This window comes from Megascapheus bottae, chromosome 13, assembly GCF_031878675.1.
Source record: "Megascapheus bottae isolate mThoBot1 chromosome 13, mThoBot2.hap1, whole genome shotgun sequence".
Lineage (NCBI taxonomy): Eukaryota > Metazoa > Chordata > Mammalia > Rodentia > Geomyidae > Megascapheus > Megascapheus bottae.
Window position 1 is genome coordinate 2,217,630 of NC_143521.1, and position 21,813 is coordinate 2,239,442.

The following is a 21,813-nucleotide window of genomic DNA, read 5'->3' on the forward strand; positions in this document are numbered from 1 at the left end:
AGGCATTCTCTGGTCTTCCTGATAATATTTAAACCAAAATGGGAATATAGCCCATTGATAATATTGTCATATTGCTAACTCATCAAGTGCTTTAAGACAACTTAAAATACCCATAGTCAAAGTTGTTTTTAGAGCACTCTTCAGAAGAAAAGCTGACTGTAACACTTTCTCAGATCACACAATGATATTGCTATATTGACCTATGCTTGATAACTAAGCTCCTGATTAGATCAAATAAAATTAGGAAAGAAATGAAAATGAGTTTTCACATCACAAATGATAAGTATAATAGATAGTTTTCAAGTTGGCTTCTAATAGTTTCTTCTCTCCATCCACATCCAAAGGAAAGATCTGTTTCCCACTGACGAATCTGGGGACAGAACATCTGAGACTATTATAAGAAGCCGTATAGTTTGTTCCTGAGCCAGTTGCAAAACCTGCTCTTGGCTTGCTCATAGAGGCTAGTCAACAGTGTGAGAAATCCAAACGACAAGGGTAATTCATGCATAGATGCTTTATGAAACAGTATGTATAAGCATACTCAGGCTGCCATAACAAAGTAACAACAAACTTTATTCTCTCACAGTATTAAGGCTGTAAATCAATCAAGATGTCATCATGATTGGCTTCTAGGAAAGGTTGTCTTTTGGGGCTGCAATGGTAATTATTCTTATAGAATTTTTTGTTGTTTTGCTAGTGATGAGACTTGAGATCGGGGCCTCCACATAATCCTTTTTAGTTACAAGGTTAGTGCTCTATCACTTGAGCTGAAGCTCTAATTTGGTCTTTTTGGTGGTTAATTGGAGATAAGAGCCCCACAGATTTTCTGGCTTGGGCCAGCTTCAAATCTTGATCCTCAGATATCAGCCTCCTAAGTAGTTAGGAGCACTTGTATATGGCTCTTAATTGTGCTTTGACATTGTAAGAAAGCCATGTAGAGATAAAGATGCTAGAGATAGAGGGAAAAGTAGGCAGACTGAGGCAGATATAGTTTTTTAAATAGTATGTGACTGAGAGAGAGAGAGAGAAGGGGAAAGATATAAATGGAAAGACAGAGAGGGAGAAGCATAAGGGAGGGAGAGAGCATCACAATAAGAAAGCAAGAAGAAACACCCTTTTCAATGTTAATGTCTCTTTAACAGTCACAATGTGATCATACTACAGCCTCACTCTTACGTGGTGTTAAGTATGCATAACATAATTACTGGGTCCAAATACTATCAAATTGACAGTTAAGGTATCAACATGTCAAATTTGGGAAGAGGGACATAAACACTGCAGCCTGCACTAACTTCCAGAATGTGAATGAAAAAAATCTTTGACACAAGCTCATTTAGACTTGAGATAGGCTGTGGCTTCATTTGACATTTCACTACAGCTTCAAATAAGTTTCATCTTAGAACCACTCAATCAGCTGTAGTTAACTCACTTAACCATGAATGATGACCAATTGATGTTTTAGAGTAGCATATCTTGGGTGGATTTAGACAACAAAAGCTAATCCAAAATAGGAAATAAAACCAGAAGCTGAATTACAGCTAGAACTACAGAATTTGGTATTGTTTGGGGGCAAGGAAAAGAGCAGGTTTAAGGGCATTACCTAAAGTTAGATGAAACAACTGAAGAATAGATACAAGAGGGGTGTATTATGTGACATAGTGTAAATTCAAAAAGAAAAAGAAAAAAGAAACAACAGCTGAGAACAATAATAGTGAAAAGTCTTAATACAATCTCTAAAATACAGTTACTTGGAATTTTTATACAAATGTAGACAATGTCAACATTAGTTATATGTAAGTATGAGTGAAAATGAAGAAAAATTATAAGCCATATATTTGTGGCTCACAGTTGTAAACCTTACTACTCAGAAGACTGAAATCTGGAAGACTGAGGTTCAAAAACAACTGATACAGAAAAGTATATGGGACTCCATCTCCAAATTAAACAGCAAAAAGTAATGCTGACAGTTTGGCAAAATAAGCAGGCAAGCAAAAGTAGGTCCTGAATCCAGAGCCTACGGCCACTCTCCCCCAAGTAAAAGAAATGATAGCATAGGACATAGCAAGGACTCAATCAGAATTTAGATAAATATTTGGATCATTTATCTAGAATTTGCAAGGTTTGCATGTGAAATATATTTGTTTTATTGTTGGGAGATATAAGGAGGGATTACAGTTATAGTCGTCAGGTAGTGAGTACATTACTTCTTGAGCATTGAAAACCTTCCCATGTTTTTCTCCCACTTCCCCTCCCTCCACCTCCTCCTAATCATCTTGTTTTCCTCCTTCCCTTCCTTATTTCAAATAAACAAATAAACGTAAATACAATATACTAGGTACTAAGTCAGATGCAGTAACAACGTGTGATAAACCATAGGGGGAAAAAAGAGAAAAGAAATAACTTCACATAGTGCATTAAGAACAACAATCACAAGCCGGGCACGACAGATAACACTTGTAATCCTAGCTACTCAGGAGGCTGAGATCTGAGGATCAAGGTTCAAACCCAGCCCAGGCACTAAAGACCAAGATATTCTTATTTCCAATTAACAACTAGAAAATGAGAAGTGGAGCTGAGGCTCAAGTGGTAGGGCGGTAGCCTTGAGCTGAAAAGGTCAGGGACAGCACCCAGGCCCAGAGTTCAAGCCCTATGAAACACAAAAAAAATCACAAAGATAAACCTCCTGTTTCCATATCCTGGAGTCCATTTTGCTTAATCTCATTTTAGATGGCCTTAGGTACATAGCTTTTGAGCTATTGTGATCTTCTGCAAAGAGAATCCTAGGTATATACTAATTATTACAAATGAGGGAAACCATGGAGCCTATGTTTCTTTGGGTTTGGCTTACTTCACTTAATATGATTTTTTCAAGTCTTTCTATTTTCTTACAAATGGGATGATGTCATTCTTTGGGATGGAAGCATAGAATTAGAGTGTGTATAAATACTACATCTTTTTCATCCATTACTCTACTGAGCGGCATCTGGGTTGGTTTCATATCTTAGCTATGGTAAATAATGTTGCAACAAACATGGTTGTGCTAGTTACTTTAGTATGTTCTTGTTTATGAATATTTGGGTAAATGTCCAGGAGTGGGATTTATAGGTCATAGGGTATCTCTATGTTTAGTCTTTTGCTCCTGGAAAAGCTCTTTTGAGATTTCAAGTAGAATAGAAAGTAGCAATAGCCAAAACTAGAGTCGTACTGGCTATATAATTACCCACTTGCATAGTAACAACCCAGGCCTGGGGAGAAAGCAAGAACTTAGAGGAAAGGTATTAATTAAGAGGAAAATATAGTAATTACTTTTAATGACCAAATCCCTTCTTAGAGACTTCACTAACTTCCAATACTGCCATAATGAAAATAGCATTCAATGTTGGTTCCTGGTTAGGAAGCAACCTTATTCAGACACCAGTTTAAGGTTTGAGGAAGCAGCTCTGAAGGATCATACTGACTCATATAGAAGAACATTGAAAAAAATAAAGGAAAAATTAAGTTTCTCACTACCAGAAACAGATATTACAAATACAGGAAGGGGAAAGTGAAGTGAATTTTGTAAGATTAGATTAGAATTAAATTTAATACTTGTCAATCCAGGCTGTAGGTTTAATTCAATTTAAGGTGTGAGAAAGAAGCAGAGGGGTGAGTGTGTGTGTGTGTGTGTGTGTAATTGTGTGCATTCACATGAACATATACCACACATGCATTACTTTCTTCTAGCTTACTCAAATCACTGAGCAAAACTAGATATTGAACAAGTGGCAATCAGCACATCTAGTTATTACATTCTGGATTCTAAATACCTTTCACCACTAACAGGAATCAAGACTCATTAAGAAAATGGCAAACTTGGAAACCCAGCCAAGAGCAACACAAATAAGCCTAGAATATATCAATAAACTGGAAAACAAATAAGGGCCCTTACCAAATGATAGAATATGTCAAAAATAGGAAGATATAGAAACTATATTAGGCTCAACAGGCCTAATTTATGAAAAGCTGAACAGCAAAACAATTACATTATTTGATATTTTATTTACATAAGAAAGAAAAAGTTATGAAACTTGCTGTTTGAAAGAAATTCATAACTTAAAAACACTTTAGGCTGGGAATGTGGCTTAGTGATAGAGATCTTGTCTAAGATGCACAAAGCCCTGGGTTCCATTCCTTAGTACCACATACGCAGAAAAAAAATTCAGAAGAAAAAGCTATAGCTAAGTAACAAGGATTTTAAAATAGTAGTTGAGTGCTAGTTGCTCAAGCATGTAATCCTAGCTACTCAGGAGGCTGTTATGAGGATCCACATTTGAAGCCAGTGCAGATAGGAAAGCGCATGAAATTCTTGTCTCCATTTAACCAGCAAAAATCTCAAAGTAGAAATATGACTCAAGTGATAGAGTGCCAACCTTAGAGACAGTGTCAAGACCCTGATTTCAGGCTCTAACCCTCACCCCAACACACACACACACACACACACACACACACACACACACACACACACACACAGCTGTAGCTACAGCTTGGCACTGTAGCTTAAGTGATAGGGTGCTAGTCTTGAGCAAAAGAAACTCAGGGACAGTGCACAGACCCTGTATTCAAGCCCCAAGGCTGGCGAAAAAAAGATAAAGAAAACAACCATTAAAAATAGTGATAACTATTTGACGATGCCACCACTAGAGGTGAAAGTTTGATGGAACAGTGAAATCACTTCAAAATATCCTCTGGCAAAATACATAGTAATTATTCATCATAAAGGAAAAGGTAGTAATTGACCTTGGAGATATCAGTTTAATCAAGTGATGTCAGCTATAAATCACCAGTAATGAGAAAAAGAGATGTTAGAGTAACCTATCAGTTAAAGTAACAGAAAAACACAGCTTCCTTAGGTTTAGTTTTGTAGCTACTATATAAATGTAGATAGCAAGGAAGCTAGACAAGTAGTCAAAGAAGTAAGTGGGATGACATCTGATAAATGATGTGAAATGTCCTCAGTTGTGAAATCTGAGTGGTTGGTATTGATCTTTACAGGTTTGGTTGGCCTTGCTCTAAATTTAAATTATTTTACAAAAATAAGAAAGAAGCTAGGCACTGATGGCTTATGCCTGTAATTCTAGCTACTTAGGAGACTGAGATCTGAGGATCATTGTTCAAAGCCAACCAGGATGAATCTGTGAGACTCTAATACTGAGCAAAAACTTGTAAAGGGAACTGTTGCTCAAGTAGTAGACTGACATCCTTGAGCAGGAAAAACCATATAAGAGTAAAAGACCAAAATACCACCACAAATATTAATTAATTAAATTTTTGTTAAAAATTAATTAAAAGTCATACATAAGGTTTGCCTTTAGAAAATAAAAAGTTTCCCTAGAGGAAAATCAGCTAATGTCAGGTGCTTGGTAGTTATTTGTTGGTGCCTAAGGAAACTTTATTTACCAGGGTGGTAAACAAACACAACACTGAATTAGGATAGAGCCAGAAACATACTAACTGCTAATAGGCCTAAATGCACAACAACCTGTGAATATACATTAGTTTTTTTGCTTTCAGTATTAATTTGCCTTATTTTCAAGAGGATTATAGATTGCAAATTGCAACTCCTTTGTACCTTTTATCTTGCTTGTGATTTCATCAGTAAAAGTATGGAGTAGTAGGCTTTCAACTTAGGGTCTCACACATGCTCAGCAGGTACTCTGCTATTTGAGATATATTCCCAGCCCTTTTGATTTTTGGTTATTTTTCAGATATTGTCTCATGTCTTTGTTTGGTCAGCCTCAAACAGAGGACTTCCTGATGATCTCTGCCTCCTGAGTAGCTGACATTATGCTACCATACACAGTTTAGATTAAACATTTATGTGTTCTTCCAAAAGTAAAAATAGAACTAAAGAAACCCTTCCCTTGCCTTGTGCTTTCCCCTTGTTTTGTTAAGAAAAGCACTAAAATAGCTAGGTAATATTTCTTCCCTATACTACACTAAAATCCATGTAAGTATATATAACTATTATATGATTTTCAGTACGGAGAGATAGCCTGTCACCATATATGGATTCACATGACAACAACAGCAAAAGAAAATATTGCAGCTCTGATTACAAAGGTTCAAGAGTAAGAAATCACTCAGAGGTCCAAAATAAATACTTGTTTAAAACTACATATAAGAGTTGGGAGTTTGGCCTAGTGGAAGAGTGCTTGCCTACCATGCACGAATCCTAGGATCCAATTCCTTGGTATGACATACAAAGAAAAAAGCTGCAAGTGGTGCTGTGGCTCAAGTGGTAGAGCTCTAGCCTTGAGAAAAGTCCAAGGACAGCTCAGGCCCTGACTTCAAGTCCCACAATTGGCAAACAACAAAAAAAAGTACCTATCTACATAACAGAAATGTGAAATTTTTAAATTTGTATTAGAATTAATATTTTTAAATATTTTCTCTGTTGATACTGCAGAAAAAGAGCAAAATCAATTTACATAGTGTAGTTGATAAATACACATCTCTAAAAGTCATTATTCTCATAGTTTTGGATCACTCTTGATAAAATTCTCATTTACTTGTTTTTGCATCTTCTGAGTTTTCCATTGTGAATTTTTCTTGGAGTGAAAAATCAAGGGAATACACCAACTTCATACTGACAATGGAACATGTTTGTCAAATGTGGCTCTTTCTGTTGGCACAGGGAACATTACACTACTAGAAGAAGACATTTATTGGCTGAAGGGAAATTAAGGTTGTATTTACTCTCCGAAATAAAATTGACTCAATCCCTATGTTTGTAACAGGTTGGTTTGAATGCCAACAGAGATTAATGGGTGATTCTTTATCTATGGTTTTCCAGGTCTCCTTTGTTTTAGAGGCAGCAGTCATGTAAAACCTCCTTCACGTATGCCCCATTGCTTCAGCTAAAACAGCACAGAAGGAACAGCATCTTCTCATTATCATAGACTTCACAAACAACATTGAGAAATGGTTAAATGACAATAATTTAACTTCTGCTTACTTATCAATTTATTTTATCAGTCATGGGATTTAAACTCAAGGCTTGGATGCTATCTCTGAGCTTTATCCTACTACAACTTTTTTCCATGTATTTTATTGTAATTAATAGAAGGGATACATTATATTCACCAGAAAGCAGGTGCATTACTTCACAAACATTGATACCCTTTCTCATGTCTTGGGCCTCATTTTCCTCCCCCCACTCCTGCCCCTCATCTTGCTTTACCCCTTCCCTATCCTATTTCAAATAACCAAATAAGCATATATACAATATATCAGATAACAAGGTAAAATACTGCAACAATATGAGATAACCAAGGGACAGCAAAAGAGATGGGAGATAACATAGTACATTAAGGACAATAACCACTCATTATATGGCAAACTAAATTAGTGAAAAAAGGACCACTTTGAGCCACAGTGCCACTCCAGTTTTCTAGAGATTAATTGGACATAAGAGTCTTTCCTGCCTGGACTGCATTACAAAGGCCTCCTGAGAAGCAAGAATTGCCGGCATGAGCCACCAAAGTCTGACTTCTATAACTCTTATCTCCAATTAACTATCAAAATAATACACGTAAACAAAAACCAGAAATAGAGCAAATAGAGCATGTCTCAACTGGTGGAGTGACTACCTTGAATGAAAGAAGCCAAGGAAGAGAGTAAGACCTTAAATTTAACCCCAGTACCAGCACAGAAAAAGAAAATGAATAACACACTAGTTTAAACATATGCAGCTTTTCATATATAATCTGATCACTGTTAAAGAAAATGCTCCCTCCTTAGTGAAATATTATCAGAAAATCAGTCTTCCTGGGGAGTGATGTAAAAAAAAAGAAAAAATGTAGTGTGTACTTGCTGCACTATTATGGCTGTATATCTGCTCCAAATGTAATCACAATTCTACAGCTTTTTCATCCTAGATTCAAATCATCCTCTACATCCATGGTGTTAATGAGTTATGTCTTGGATCAAGGATCTACAAAGAAAAAAAAAACAAAAACAAAAAACAACTGTGGGCATTCCATCATGATGGACTTCTTCACTATTAATTGAGAATATGAATTAAGTATAAGGTGACCTTAGCAAAGTATCCATTTTCTTCCTAGAACAAAATATAATGAGTATACTGCCACATCATTACCCAGTTGCTTCTTCATCATTACACAGAAGATCTGTAATAATTTTCATCCATCAATAGAAGATGGAATTAAAATGGGAGGTAAAAGATTCTCCTCAGAAATATTTTTAAAAACAAAAATTCCTTTCAAGGAAAGCAAAGGATTACAAGAATCCTGTTAGTGATGCAGAAGGTTTTATAGCTCCATCTAGTGCTCAGAAAATTATTGACTTTCACCAATCACAGAAACGAACAGCTCTAGCTTTAAGACAGTTATAATCTTAATGACAATAGAATTTTACTGTGTTCCTAGCTGGTGAGGAAGATTGTTAGTACATCTGATAACAGAATTACACAATCAGCTTGTTGACTTTCAGATAACATTAGTATCTCCATCATAGAAGTGAAATAATGGCTAAGTATTGTGTGGTAGCACAGCTTGTAACAGCCCAGCAAGAACTCAAAGAAGAATTACAGATTCAAGACTAGACTTTACTATATAATGAAATCCAATCTTTAATAATAATCAGGCAGTGGTATCTCATATTTGTAGTCTTTGGTAGGTGGGAGACTAAAAATAGTATCGTAATGGGGTATTTTTGTTTACTTTTCTGTAGAGGGGTTTGTTTGTTTTGTTTTTGTGGGTTACGGGGCTTGAACTCTGCCTGGGCACTGTGCCTGAGCTGTTCAGCTCAAGGCTACCACCCTACACCTGGGCCTGGATATTGTCCCCCCCCCCAGCCTCTTCAGCTCAAGGATAACAATCTACCCCTGGGCCAAGCCCCACTTCCTGTTTTCTAGAGGTTAATTGGAGATAAGAGTCTCAGGTCCTCTAGTGCCCTGGCTGGCTTGATCCTCAGATCTCAGCCTCCTGAGCAGCTAAGATTACAGGCGTGAACCACCGCACTGAGCTCATTGTTTGAGGACAATCCCCACAGACTAGTTCACAAGATTGTTTCTCAAATCTTAGCTAGGCCACAATGCTCATAACTGTTATCCCAAGCTATATGAGAGGATATATATACAGCCCTGGAAAGGCAGCAAAGTCTTCATAATTGTTTCTACCAAGGAACACTGGATGTGGTGGAATGTGCCTGTAGTTCCCACACTGATGGAAATTCTAATAGTAGGTGTGAATCAAGACTCAGTGTCTCTTCTATATTAATCTGAAGTCATATTGATGTTGAAAACAGCTTCAGATTTTCTGTGTAATGACAAAGCCACATTCTGGTAATGATGTGGAAGTGTGATTATTACTTTACTTGAAAGAAATATATCCAGACAAAATGAGGTTACAGGCATGGCTCACAAGTACTATGTTGGCCTAGAAAACACAATGCTCTAATTAGACCCCCTAATTCCACCAATAAAGTCAAAATAAATTTGAAAATTAAATTTAGCTCAGTGCTTAGTGCCCATGCCTGTAATCCTACATAGTCAAGAGGCTGAGATCTGTGGATCACAGCTAGAAGATAGCCTCTCCAGGAAAGTTTATGAGACTTTTATCTCCAATGATCAACCAAAAAAACTGAAAGCAGACTATGGCTCAAAGTAATAGAGTTCTATAATTGAGCAAAGAGTTCAGGAATAGATTCCAAGCCCAAAATTCAAGCTGTTTTACTGACAAAAATAAAGGAAAAAAAGGGAAGGAAGGAAGGAAAAAAGGAAGGAAGGAAGGAAGAGAGAGAGAGAAAGAAAAAAGAAAGAAGAGAGAAAGGAAGAAAGAGGGAAGGAAGGAAAGAAGAAAGGAAGGAAGGAAGGAAGGTAGGTAAGGAGGGAGGAGAGAAAGAAAGAGAGAGAAACAGAGAGAGAGAAATAAAGAGAAACACAGAGAGAGAGATTTACAGAGTATTTATTGACCTGTTGTCAATTCTGTTGTCTTGATCAAATTTGATATTTATTATTATCATCCATGTAGAATGTTTATTATTATATTTTTCTGAAATTTTAAGGCAGAAAATAAACTGAGAGGCACTTACTCATAAACTGATGAGTGAAACTGAAACCCATTTGTACAACTACTTGAAGATAACAAAATAAGCTTAACATATTTACAAGCATCAGCCATAACTTCTTCTCACTACATTCTAAATACTCAAGAATTCTAATGTGTAATATGTAAATAACTAGGTATTTTTAAAACATTCACTTTTTCATATAATTTTATTGTAATTAATAGAAGGGTTACATTATATTCACCAGACAAAAGGTGCATTACTTCACATACATTGGTACCCTTTCTCATGTCTTGGTCCCCATTTCCTTCCCCCAACACCCGCCCCTCATCTTGTTTTCCCCCCTTCCCTGTCTGATTTCAAATAATCAAATACACATATATACAATATATCAGATAACAAGGTAAAATATTGTAACATTATGAGATAACCAAGGGAAAGCAAAAGAGATGAGAAATAACATGGTACATTAAGGACAACAATCACTCATTATATGGATTTTCTTTCTATATTCTGGAGGTCCTTTCATTTAGTGTCATCCCTATATGTCCTTAGTATCTATATTTTGCTCTATTGCAAATCTCTGCTAGGAGAGCCCAAGGTTTCTACTGATTATGACAAGTGAGGGAAACCATTGAGCCTGTGTTCCTTTGAGTCTGGCTTACTTCATTTAATATGATTTTTCTAAGTCTTTTCATTTCCTTTCAAATGAGGGGATGCCATTCTTTCTGACAGTATCATAGAATTCCATTGTGTATAAATACCACATCTTGTTGATCCACTCATCAACTGAGGGACATCTGGGTTGGTTCCATATCTTTGCTATGATAAATAGCAAAACATGCACGTTTTATGACTGAAAGAAAAGTGCACAGTGAATACACAGTACTGTTCTGTTTCTCTTTGTGCACCAATGTGAGCTAAAGCAACTGAGAACTAGGAAGAACCACCTGTCCTTTCAGAGGTTATTGGAGTTTGTTTCTTTGATACCCCAGTGAGTGGTGAGAAAAACAGAAGAGATATGCAGGATACTAAACAGCTGTGAGGCTTCCCCTGAGCAGGGATGCTACATCTGATCTCCTAAGTAGTTCCACAGGCATCATCAATAAACCATAATCAGCATGTAATTGTCCAACAAGATCACAACAGAAGAACCTGGAAGTCAGCCAGTCCATCCTCACTGACAGGAATGCCCTGAAGTTCTGTCCTCCTGAATTGGACATGTTTGGAAAATAGATGACAAGAACTTTAAAGAAACACTGTCAAGTGAGCAAAAGGAAAGCAGGACTTTGAGGACATGAAGGAAATTTGGTGAATTGAACTGTTCAAGGAAGAGAGAAGACCTGCCACACCATAGGGAGAGGTCAGTTTAGTAAGTAGTTATTTCTGTTCCACACAAAACAGAAATTCATCAATATGTAAGAGCTTGGGATAACAAAAATAAGAATTTTTGCCAAATTTCAGTGTGCAATTAAACATAAGATAATCCAATATAGTCAGAATTCAAGAATGGAATTCAAGAATTATAATGATAATCATTAGTAAGTTTCACTCCATGCATCTTACCAGAAGATGATGATAAATTTTTAAAAATAATTATAGTTCCAGTTCTCTATTACCAAGGAACAAATATGAATTTATGAATACCAGAAGAAGCTATATTAGTTTTACAGAAAGGAAGAATTATAAAGGTCAAAAGTAGAAAATAACTAGATTTCTTTCCCATATCATCCTTGTGGGTAGGTAGTTACTGAGTGAAACTAATTTTATCCCATCATTTCTAGTCTCCTTTAAATGTAGTTTTATCATATTTAAGCAAGTGTACACAGGAGTTGCCATTCAACAAACCAGTTTATGTGTACAATTCATCTTGAACATTACCCTTTCAACATTCTCATTCATCTCTCCCAATTAATCCCTTCCCTCGCTTTTCTTAATTATGTAGAATATACATTCCCTTTGCCACGATAGAAATTCCTGTGATCAACTGGAATAAAATGTCATTATAGTGTTCAAGTTGAAATTTCTGGTATCTGTCAATTAACATCATCACTGAAATTTTTCTCTCAGCTTAGCCTTGGGAATCACTGCAAGAGATATGAAGTTTTTAGGAGGGAACATGGCTAACTGACTTTACTTGGGCCCCTCCAAGATTTAGATGGAAATGAAGTTTAGAATCCCTTCCTTAGATGGCACTGGTTTTAGCCTACAAAACTCTATTGTCCCTGCCAGATTCTAATCTTTTTGTTTCATTTTCTCAGTGTTGAAGACCTCTTCTGTCCCACACAATCTCCTTCTTCTCCTACACCTGTTAATAATGTTTCTGCTATTCCTTTAAACCAGGGTAATCTTCCCCTTTCCCAATAATATGCAAGCTTTCTTTCACTGTCTTCTACTATTCAACCAATCAAGAATCCCCTGTCTTAGGCACACTATCATCATTTACTTGGAGTTATCTCGATGCAGTACTTTTTGTGAAAATACTAAAAACAGAAGTTACAGTTATAGAAGTTAAGCAAAGATTATGAATACAGGAACAGTTGTAATATTTTTTTAAAAGAAGCCAGAGAGTAATACAAAGCAAATATTCCAGAGTACTCACAAGAGCCAAATTTCAGTTCACTTAAACTGTTAAGCTTTACCATCAGTCTCGTGTGTGTGTGTGTGTGTGTGTGTGTGTGTGTGTGTGTGTGTGTATTTTCTTTTGGTTGGTCATGGGGCTTGAACTCTGTGCTTGGGTGCTACCCTGGAGCCACAGCATCACTTCTGGTTTTCTAGTGATTAATTGGAGATAAGAGTATCACAGACTTTAGTGTCCAAGCTGGCTTTGAACCGCAGTCCTCAGATCTCAGCCTCCTGAATAGCTGGGATTACATGTGTAAGCCACCGTGCCCGGCTGTGTATTTTTAATATATGCTATTATTATGAATGTATAAATAGAGAAGCAACTCAAGTTAGAAAGGGTTTTTTATATTTAACTTGGATAGGTAATGAAGTTTTGTTTTCAATCTTTTCACTAAAAAATGAATTGTCATTCAACAACACAACTTATGAATATAATGCATATTTTTGTTGGTTGTAGGAATTGAATTTACAATCTGGACACTGAGATCTCCCTCAGGGCTAGCACTCTGCCACTTTGAGCTACAGCTCCACTTCCTACAATGTATCTTAATCAAGGCTGTAATGAAGTTTTAAAGGGGAATACGAAGACGTTTACTGGATGTAAAAAAAAAGAAGTACTGCTTGCTGTGGATGGAGCATTAAAAATACAGATACCTTTACCCTGAATGCTCCAGGAAGCATTGAATGACAGATTGAGCATGGAATGTGAAGGGAAAGAACTTCAAAGTGACCTCTGAAATCTTTGAACTGAGAAGAATGAAGACCTCATCATTACATAGTTACCATGAACAGGACTGATGCAAATTAGAATCCTTGCCTTTAAGAACTGTACTTTGAAAAAATTAAATTTGAAGTGATGACCAACATCTTACTGAAGTTCTCCTATGAGTATATAGAACAGGAGATCAGAGCTATCTTAACAAATCACAGTCACAATTACAAATGAATGTCTTCAAAGCAAAGACAACAGTTGCACATATGCAAGAGAAAAAGTAGGTTTAGAAAAACAGAAGCTTGAATACAATGACTAAAGAAAAGTTAAATTGTTATTTGGGCCAATATATATTTATATGAGAGTGGACATTAGTCTTTACAGTCAGTATAAACACTAAGAAGAGCCCAAAATCTTTAATAAAGTTATTAAAAATATCAAAGTGTTTTTTGTTTAAAGAGACAGGGTATCCTACATGTCTCCATAAGCCAATTATGAAGCTGCCCTTGATACTAGGCTCCAGAGATCCTTCTGCCTTAGTTTCCTAAGTCACAGCAATTTCAATTGTGTGTCACCATGCCTGGTTAAATTAGGATCCTGTGTGATCTGAGGAGTTTAGCAAATGTGCTTTATGTGCATATAACCATTCAAGAGTTTGGGGGTAAAACAAGAAAACAGTGAGGAAGTTCTGTCTCTCTCACAATAGTAAATTTGTGATTTTAACCACTGAACTTTTGCAAAATTGGGCACATCACCGTCTGTATACATGCAGTTATTCTATATGCACCAAAGAGACTCTGTTCTTCCTCCTGTGTCCTCAATAGCTAACATTTACCATGCATGAAGTATTTTATCCCCTGAAAAGCAATATGTTAAAAAGATGGAAGCACTTGCACACAGAGAGGAAGCAGAGTGTAACTAACCCCATGAATGCCTCAAGGGAGCAGGTCACTACAGAGGGAAACCACTGTTTTCCTCACTTGATACATATTAGGGAAAAAAAAAACCTGCCTCCACATTTCCACTTATGCTGATATTTACCTGACAGCCCCTAAGAGCTCTTTGGGAGCCACTGAGAGTTCTCAAATAAATATGTATTTCAGTTTGTATGCTTATCTTGAAAATTCATTTTAATCACCCAGTGGACATTAGCAATGTCTTCCCAGCTGTTACTTTCTATTATGTCCTATAAGTGAGTCCTTTGGATCTTTTGACAAATGTGTCTTTGACCTAACTATGATGAGGATGCTCAAGTAGTGGTGATAATAAGCTGCAGAACTCTATCCTCAGCTGGGAAATGAACTTAGTCAGCTTTTCTAAAAATTACCCCGGTCTGTGACTTCCATACAAGAATATACAGCATGGCTAAGATTGTCACAAAGTAGATCCTTAAGATGTGTGAGATTCTCGAGACATACCCTTGAGTCTATGAAGGAAAATGATGACCAACAAATTAATGCTCCCAGACAACAGTGAAAGAAAAAAAAGTGAATTATACAATTATTTTTCTACTTAATAGATTGTCATGTGTAACACATTCTTTTTGAACTAAAACTAAATCATTCCATACAGCCAAACTCTGATAGCTCACGTCTATAATTACATCTACTGAGGAGACTGAGATTTGAGGATCATAGTCCAAAGTCAGTTCAGGCAAAAAGTTTATGAGACTCATCTCCAATTAACAGGTAAAAAGCTGAAAGTACAGATGTGGCTCAAACTTGGAGAACACTAGCATTAAATGAAAAAGCTAAGTGAGAATGTGAGGCACTAAATTGAAGTCTTATACTGGCACTAAAAATTTTTTTAATGAAGCCAGAACTACAGAGGTACTCTATGATTTTGGCCCATCAAAATTGAAGAGCTTCCCATCAATATTTAATTAGAGAAAGTATATAACAAATAACTTCAAAATGTAGGCATGTATACACTAAGAAAATATATTCATTCCTACATTCAGATGCTTTTGCAAATCATTTCTTCTCAGACACAAAAGAAAGTTGGACTTGGTCAAGTCTTTCTTCCATCCATTTTGTCTTAGGAAATCTCAAGAATAATTTTTAAAATGCTCAGATTATTCTCTTCTAGACATTTTGAGAGTTTATTTCTAAAACATAGAAGTTTGTCTAAGAAGACTGGCCTTTTTTTTTCATTTTGTAGCAAATAGAAATTTATCCTGCAACTCCCTACAGAAACTTGAGAGAAAATCAATGATCACTCTGACAAGAACAATGCCACATTTTTTTGATCAGGTCACCTAGCTCCAAGTAACCTGTTCTCCAGGGACAGTTTAGAAAATCAAACCAGTCTGAGCTTGCTCAATACTCTGGTCAGCCTTCACACATGATCTAGAAGAAACACTAAACCCACAGCTCTAGGAAGCTATTTCTCAGTGTTTTGATTTATGAATAAGAATCCCGCAGCTCACCTGGATCTGAGAACCACTGCTCTTGCTGCCTTTCACTATTTAGACTTGTCTGTTATACTTGAATCAGTAAATGGAGATCTCTTGCTGGAGAATATTGATGGACAACATGGCATTAAAATCTAACTAATAAGATGTGTGTGTGTGTGTGTGTGTGTGTGTGTGTGTGTGTGTGTGTGTGTGTATTAAAGAAGAAATCACTTTGTTGGAAAAGCCTTGTATGTGTAATACCTTTGCCATAGGAATGTTAGCAGGATGAAATTGGAAAAACATCTCATAGTATCCAGCTAAAACTTTCTAGATCTGAATGGAATATATAAACTAGGCTATACAGTTCATCACATACAACCCACTCTGAGATGGAAAAAAAATCACATTCACACTTTAATACAGTCAGTAGATAATGACCTATTACATATATGTCTTTCAGATAAACCATCAGTAGTTCTCAAACAAGATTGGACAGCACCATTAGCTATCTTCTAGTTGTTAGCCTTTGTTAAAAAGAGGAAGAACACTTTAAACTTTCTGACAGGAGGAAAATTTAAAATTTGGGATGAAACTCAGAAGTGAGACAAGTTGTTTTTTCTTTTCTTTTTGGTGGTGATGGTACTAAGGTTTGAAGGCAGAGCTTCATGCTTGAATGACAAACAAATCAGACCTCTAGCCCTGTTTTTGGCTGGTTACTTTTATGTTTTGCAAGTAGGAAAGTTTATAGGCAACCCCCCTGGGCAAACCCAGAGAGGTTGTTACTGGTCTGGTTGCAGCAGGCCTTTTATGGGTGGGGTAAAAGCAGAACTGTTTAATCATTAGACTTTCTTAATAGGGGCATTTGTGGATCATCATGCCCGAGGCTAGGGAGGTGGTATTCCTGCATAAGGGAGTGGTTATGGCTGCCTTCCCTGACCCCAGCAGGCTGACATCTTGGCATTTTTGTTGTGGTAATAAGGCTACAATAATCATCTGGTTACTTCCTGCTGGACAGGGGCGTCATGGGGCTGTATGCCCATTGTCTAGGATGCCTGAGTGGCAGTTGGCAATCAAATGTATGGGTGGTGTTGATTTACCATTCCTCTCGTCATTTCTTGGATATGGCTCTGAATAAATCTTTTCAGCTGTCAAGAGGTCCAGGGCTAGGTGATTTTGAAGTGACCTGTGGTAACGAGGTGATTAAGGAGAGAGTGAAGGATGTGGGAGCCCATTATAAAGGACAGAATGTGGGGTACTCACTAGAAATAACCAGTCAGAGGCTAGGGCTGGACTGGCGTGGTTAGCAACTATTTCTCTTGATCTCCAGGCTCTGATTAACTTGTAAAGTGTCTCCATTTAGAACGTGACATCATCTCTTTATTCCTTTCCATGGTTCCTCATTGTCAGGACTGAACTCCTAGAGTTTTAGATGAACTTTGCTGGGGTGGCTTGTCCCAGCTGGCATTTACAGGGGTTTGAATGCACTGTCCCTGAGAACTTCTGCTCAGACCTAGTCCTCCACCACTTTGTTCATGGTCCCACTTCCAGCATTTGGCAGGTTAGAGATAAGAGAATGTGCATAGGAGATAATGTAATTTTATTTCTATTCTATTTTACAATCAGATACATTTTAGTAAATATCAAAGTATGCTGAATGTGCCAAGTAGCATACTGTGCCAAGTTTGGATTTCTAGCTCAGCACTGGTGCTTATAACTCTTGCAGTAAGAATCTGTCATTTTAGTCAAATATCCTAGTGCTGCTCATATCTATTGAGTTTTTCATTGCAAAACTCTAACAAGAATTAATTGGTCAACCCTTGACAAGTTACAGGTAAGCTCTATTTCAATTGGTCTTCTTATTGCTTTAATTGGAAATAAAAAGGGGCTTCTGTGACAAAGACTCCTTTGATTGCAGTTCAAAGCCAACCCAGAAGAGAATAAAATCTCTCTAAAACTCCATCTCCCAACTAATCAGCAAAAAACCAGACTAGACTCATGGCTCAAGAAATTCACTGGTTACCTTTAAAATAGGTTCTTGTGTCTGAGCCACAATGCATCTACTTCAGGTGATCTGTCTTTGCTGGGATTCAGGTATGAGTCCCTGAATCTAACTTCTCTCCCTGGAAACTGAGTCTTAAGGACATTACTGCCTGGGCTGGCCTAAAGCCACAAGTCTGTCATTCTCAACCTCCCAAATAGCTAGGATTATAGGTATTAAGCCTCTAGTGTCTGGAGGTAGCTCTTTTCATCCACCAAAAACCTGGGCTTAAGAGCCCTATCCCCCTTCATTGTTGGGAGCAGGAGTGGAAGAAGCCTGTATTTGAAACCTATATTTGCCTAACCCTTTAAATAACAAAATGGGGAATTCTGAAGCTGTTCCTGTATCAATTTTAGTAGCTCCACTTGTTTTCTTTTGATTTTTTTTTGCCAATAAGCCACTGCTACACCCATACAGAGTCATGTGATTTCTAAGTTAACTGTGGTCCCTAGAATTGGGGGAGCAGTTTTATGCCAATTTTCTCATAAATAATACTGTCATTAGAATGCCACAACATCCATATCTTGTCTCTCCCTAGAGATTATTGGGCAGGTCCTCTTTAAGAACAGAGGCTGAATGGCTCAGCTAGGCTCTCTCCAGGGCAGGGGGCATGCCATTTGCTAAGAAGCTGCTAGGCCCTGGAGCTGGGGTCTGTGGAGTTTCTAGGAGGCAGGAACTTAAGGCCTGAGAGGAGATCTGAATTCCAGGCCAAGCATTGTTGTTGCCCCTGACCTCAGCTTCATCATAAGAGGCCACTTACCACTGTAAAAATTGTCTCCCCAAAAGTATTGCCCACGTGATTGTCTTCCAATCCAGGTGAGTATTCAAAGTAGTAGGCATTGTTTCAAACATTTGTTCTACAAAAAGGGGGTGATTACTGAGGGATCCCAGGAGATTCCTGAGGGGGCCGAGGGGCATAAGGGAAACTCCGTAGAGAACCCACCAGGATGAGGGGGGAGGTCTGCTTTCGTTTTGGAGTTTGAGATCAATCAGTGGTGGATAAATTTGCTGGCCTGTGCCTTTATCTACAGGGGCAGCAGAGCACTCTCCTAGGGTCCCCCTAGTATGCTCTCCTTTCTGAACCTGCCAGACTACCCTCTCCTGGGTGGACTCATCTTATCCTGCAAGAATCCATAGGTAGAGGGACAGAATAGTTTCATAAAATTCTGCAATAAACTGTAGGATGTTGCTCCTCTCCTCTCCGGGGCAGCAACACGGGAACGGGGAGGGACACACAGGGCCAGCCTGTAGTCCCCCGGGAGCCGAGCGAGATGGTAAGTGTCGAAGACCCAGCCCTCCCCCAATCACCGGGGAAGAAAAAACCACGCTGAGTCAGAAGCAGTGTTAACCATGAAAGCGCATCAGATCTCTCTGCTGATCTCTGCTGATCTCTGATGCTCTCTGATGCTCTCCTCTCTTTATTGCGTCAGACAATTAGTTATATACTGTTAGGGTAGGAGAAGGTGGGCACTGGGAAGCTAGCCAATAGGAAGAGGGCCTCTGTGCTACCACTAAGGGTCTGGGTGGGGCTTTCAGGTACTGGGCAGGACAGGTGCAGGAAAGCGCGCGAGACTTGAGCTGCTGCGAGACCCACGAAACTGCGGGGGGTTCAATCGAGTCACGTACACAGAGATGCCTCAAGAGAGGTATGCAAAAGACCGAATGCCTAGACAAAGCCCTTTAATTGCAGCTGAGCCAGAATCAGGCTTCAGGGATGGAGGGTAGGCCCCAACAGTAGGAAGCCTTCAAGCTGCCCTTGCCCTTCCCGAGCGCCACAGGCTTGGAGTATTCCTCTAAGGGCCTGCACATAAAGCCTGAGGCTCTTACCTTGTCCCATTATTTTTTTTACTCTCAACTATACTTTGTCCCACTCTCTCACTCTCTTATGACGTGTCACTCACCACAGCAGGGTCCTCTACCGTTGTCCCAGGTTTTCAGGTCCCTGTTTGGGCACCACTTGCTGGAGCCAGCCAGCAGCGAATGGGGATTCCTGATTTAGGGGGTGAAGACTTGGAAAAGAAATACACAAGAGACAAACAGATGGGGTCTGGAGGACTACAGCCCATTTCAGAAGCCCAAGAAGGCTATGAGCTTAAGACTGTCGCCATGTTTATTTCTCGATCCAGTCTAACATACTCTCTTAACATCAAGAAACTGTCAGGGGTTACATTAGTACCAAATGGTAATCAGGTCTCAGATCAATTAGGCAGAAAGTGATAAAGCAATAATACATTTGTACCAAATGGCAATCAAGTCTAAGCAGAAAGATAAAGCAATAAATCAAAAAAGTCAGGGAGTTCACAATATTGACAGTATAGCTCAAACTTTATAGGCATGGTGTCATACATGACAGCTCATTTCTTTGTGTGGTTATCTTAGTGATGCAGATTCATGGGACAGTCTGACTTCACACTCCAGCTCCCAACACTTCATGATTTCATTTCAAAGACACAGGGCTTGAGAAAGATATTCCAAAGCAAAGCTAACAAAAGTTTCCTGTAGTTCCTGAAGGACTTTCTTTTTGAAGAGACAAAAAGTACTTCTGTTACAAGAGTTTTAAGATAATGGACTAATGAGGTTTTGAATCTAAACTCCATCACTTGCTACTGTATCTTGGTGTTCTTGGACAGACTACTAAAATATCTTCATTGCAATTTCCCCATTTGGAAAATGAAAGCAATGATACCAGAAAGGATGGTTCTTTGTGCTTATTTAGATGGTGCTTTTAACCTTTAGTGGCTAGCCTAGTATATGGTTAGTTATTCCTCAGGAACAGTGAATCAGTTTGTTGCTCTTACAGTTATCAGTGCATTTAGATGAAGAATGTGTAAATTCATGTTGAAAGCTCTAACAGTATGAAAAACTGAATACATGTGGCCATGATGTTATGAAATTTTGAATACATCATGGTCATACTGCCATAATTATCTTTTAAACTTGCAACATATATACAGTGAAATGAATGGATTTCCATCCTAAGGCTATAGCTCTAAAAGGTCTTTAAAGTTTTTATTGACTTTAGAAGAAAGGGGAATTAAAGAAGGCAATAGTTGAAATCTGTGATACAACAAGCTCAGAGCATCAGGGGTGGGTAAAGCAGAGGTCAGGATTACCTTCTACAGGTGTATTAATATCTGTTATTGTTCATTTCAGCAGTAAATCTGCTTAATCGTTAGCAGAAACTCCATTTTTTGTAGTGGGAGAAAGAAGGTGTACATTGAATGTGATCTTTTCTTTGTACTCATTCTTTGTTTCTATCTCTCTGTGTCCTCTTTCTCAAGTAATTTCCAACTATAGTGCAAAACTTGTGGTTCTTAGTGAATTTATATCATTATAACAATAGGTGTTGAGCAGCCTAGCTCCATGGGAAGCTGAGACTTTCAGGATTGCCAAAGCCAAGATGGGTAGAAAAGTCCACGAGACTCTTCTTCAATTAACTAGCAAATATCCCAGCTAAAGGAGTGGCTCAAGTAGTAAAGTGCAGCCAAACAATCAAACCAAGCAAGTACAAAGCTCTGAGTTTAAATCAAAGTCCTGTCCTCCAAAATAATCACAAGAGGCAAAGTAAGTATAAGAGGGGAAACAGAAATTGGCACTGCTCTGAGTGTTTTTCAGGTAGATGGGATAAAGAAACAAATTCTATTGTCACCCCTGTTTGACAAAGGATGGAACACAGCAAGTCTAAGAATCTTGCCTGGGGTACAGCTCAGAATGCATTAACATACAAGAGAGAAATACTATGAATGAAACAACTGTGGAAAGTTTTTCAAGAAAATGTCATACCTCAGTTTTCATAAGCGAACACACACAGGAGAGAAAGCATATGAATGTAAGAAATGTCAAAAGTTCTTCACCAAAAAAGTATAGTTCAGTGTTCCAAGAACACACACAGGAGACTGGGAGTTTAGCCTCGCGGTAAAGTGCTTGCTTCCATTCCACATACACAGAATAAGCCAGAAGTGGTGCTATGGCTCA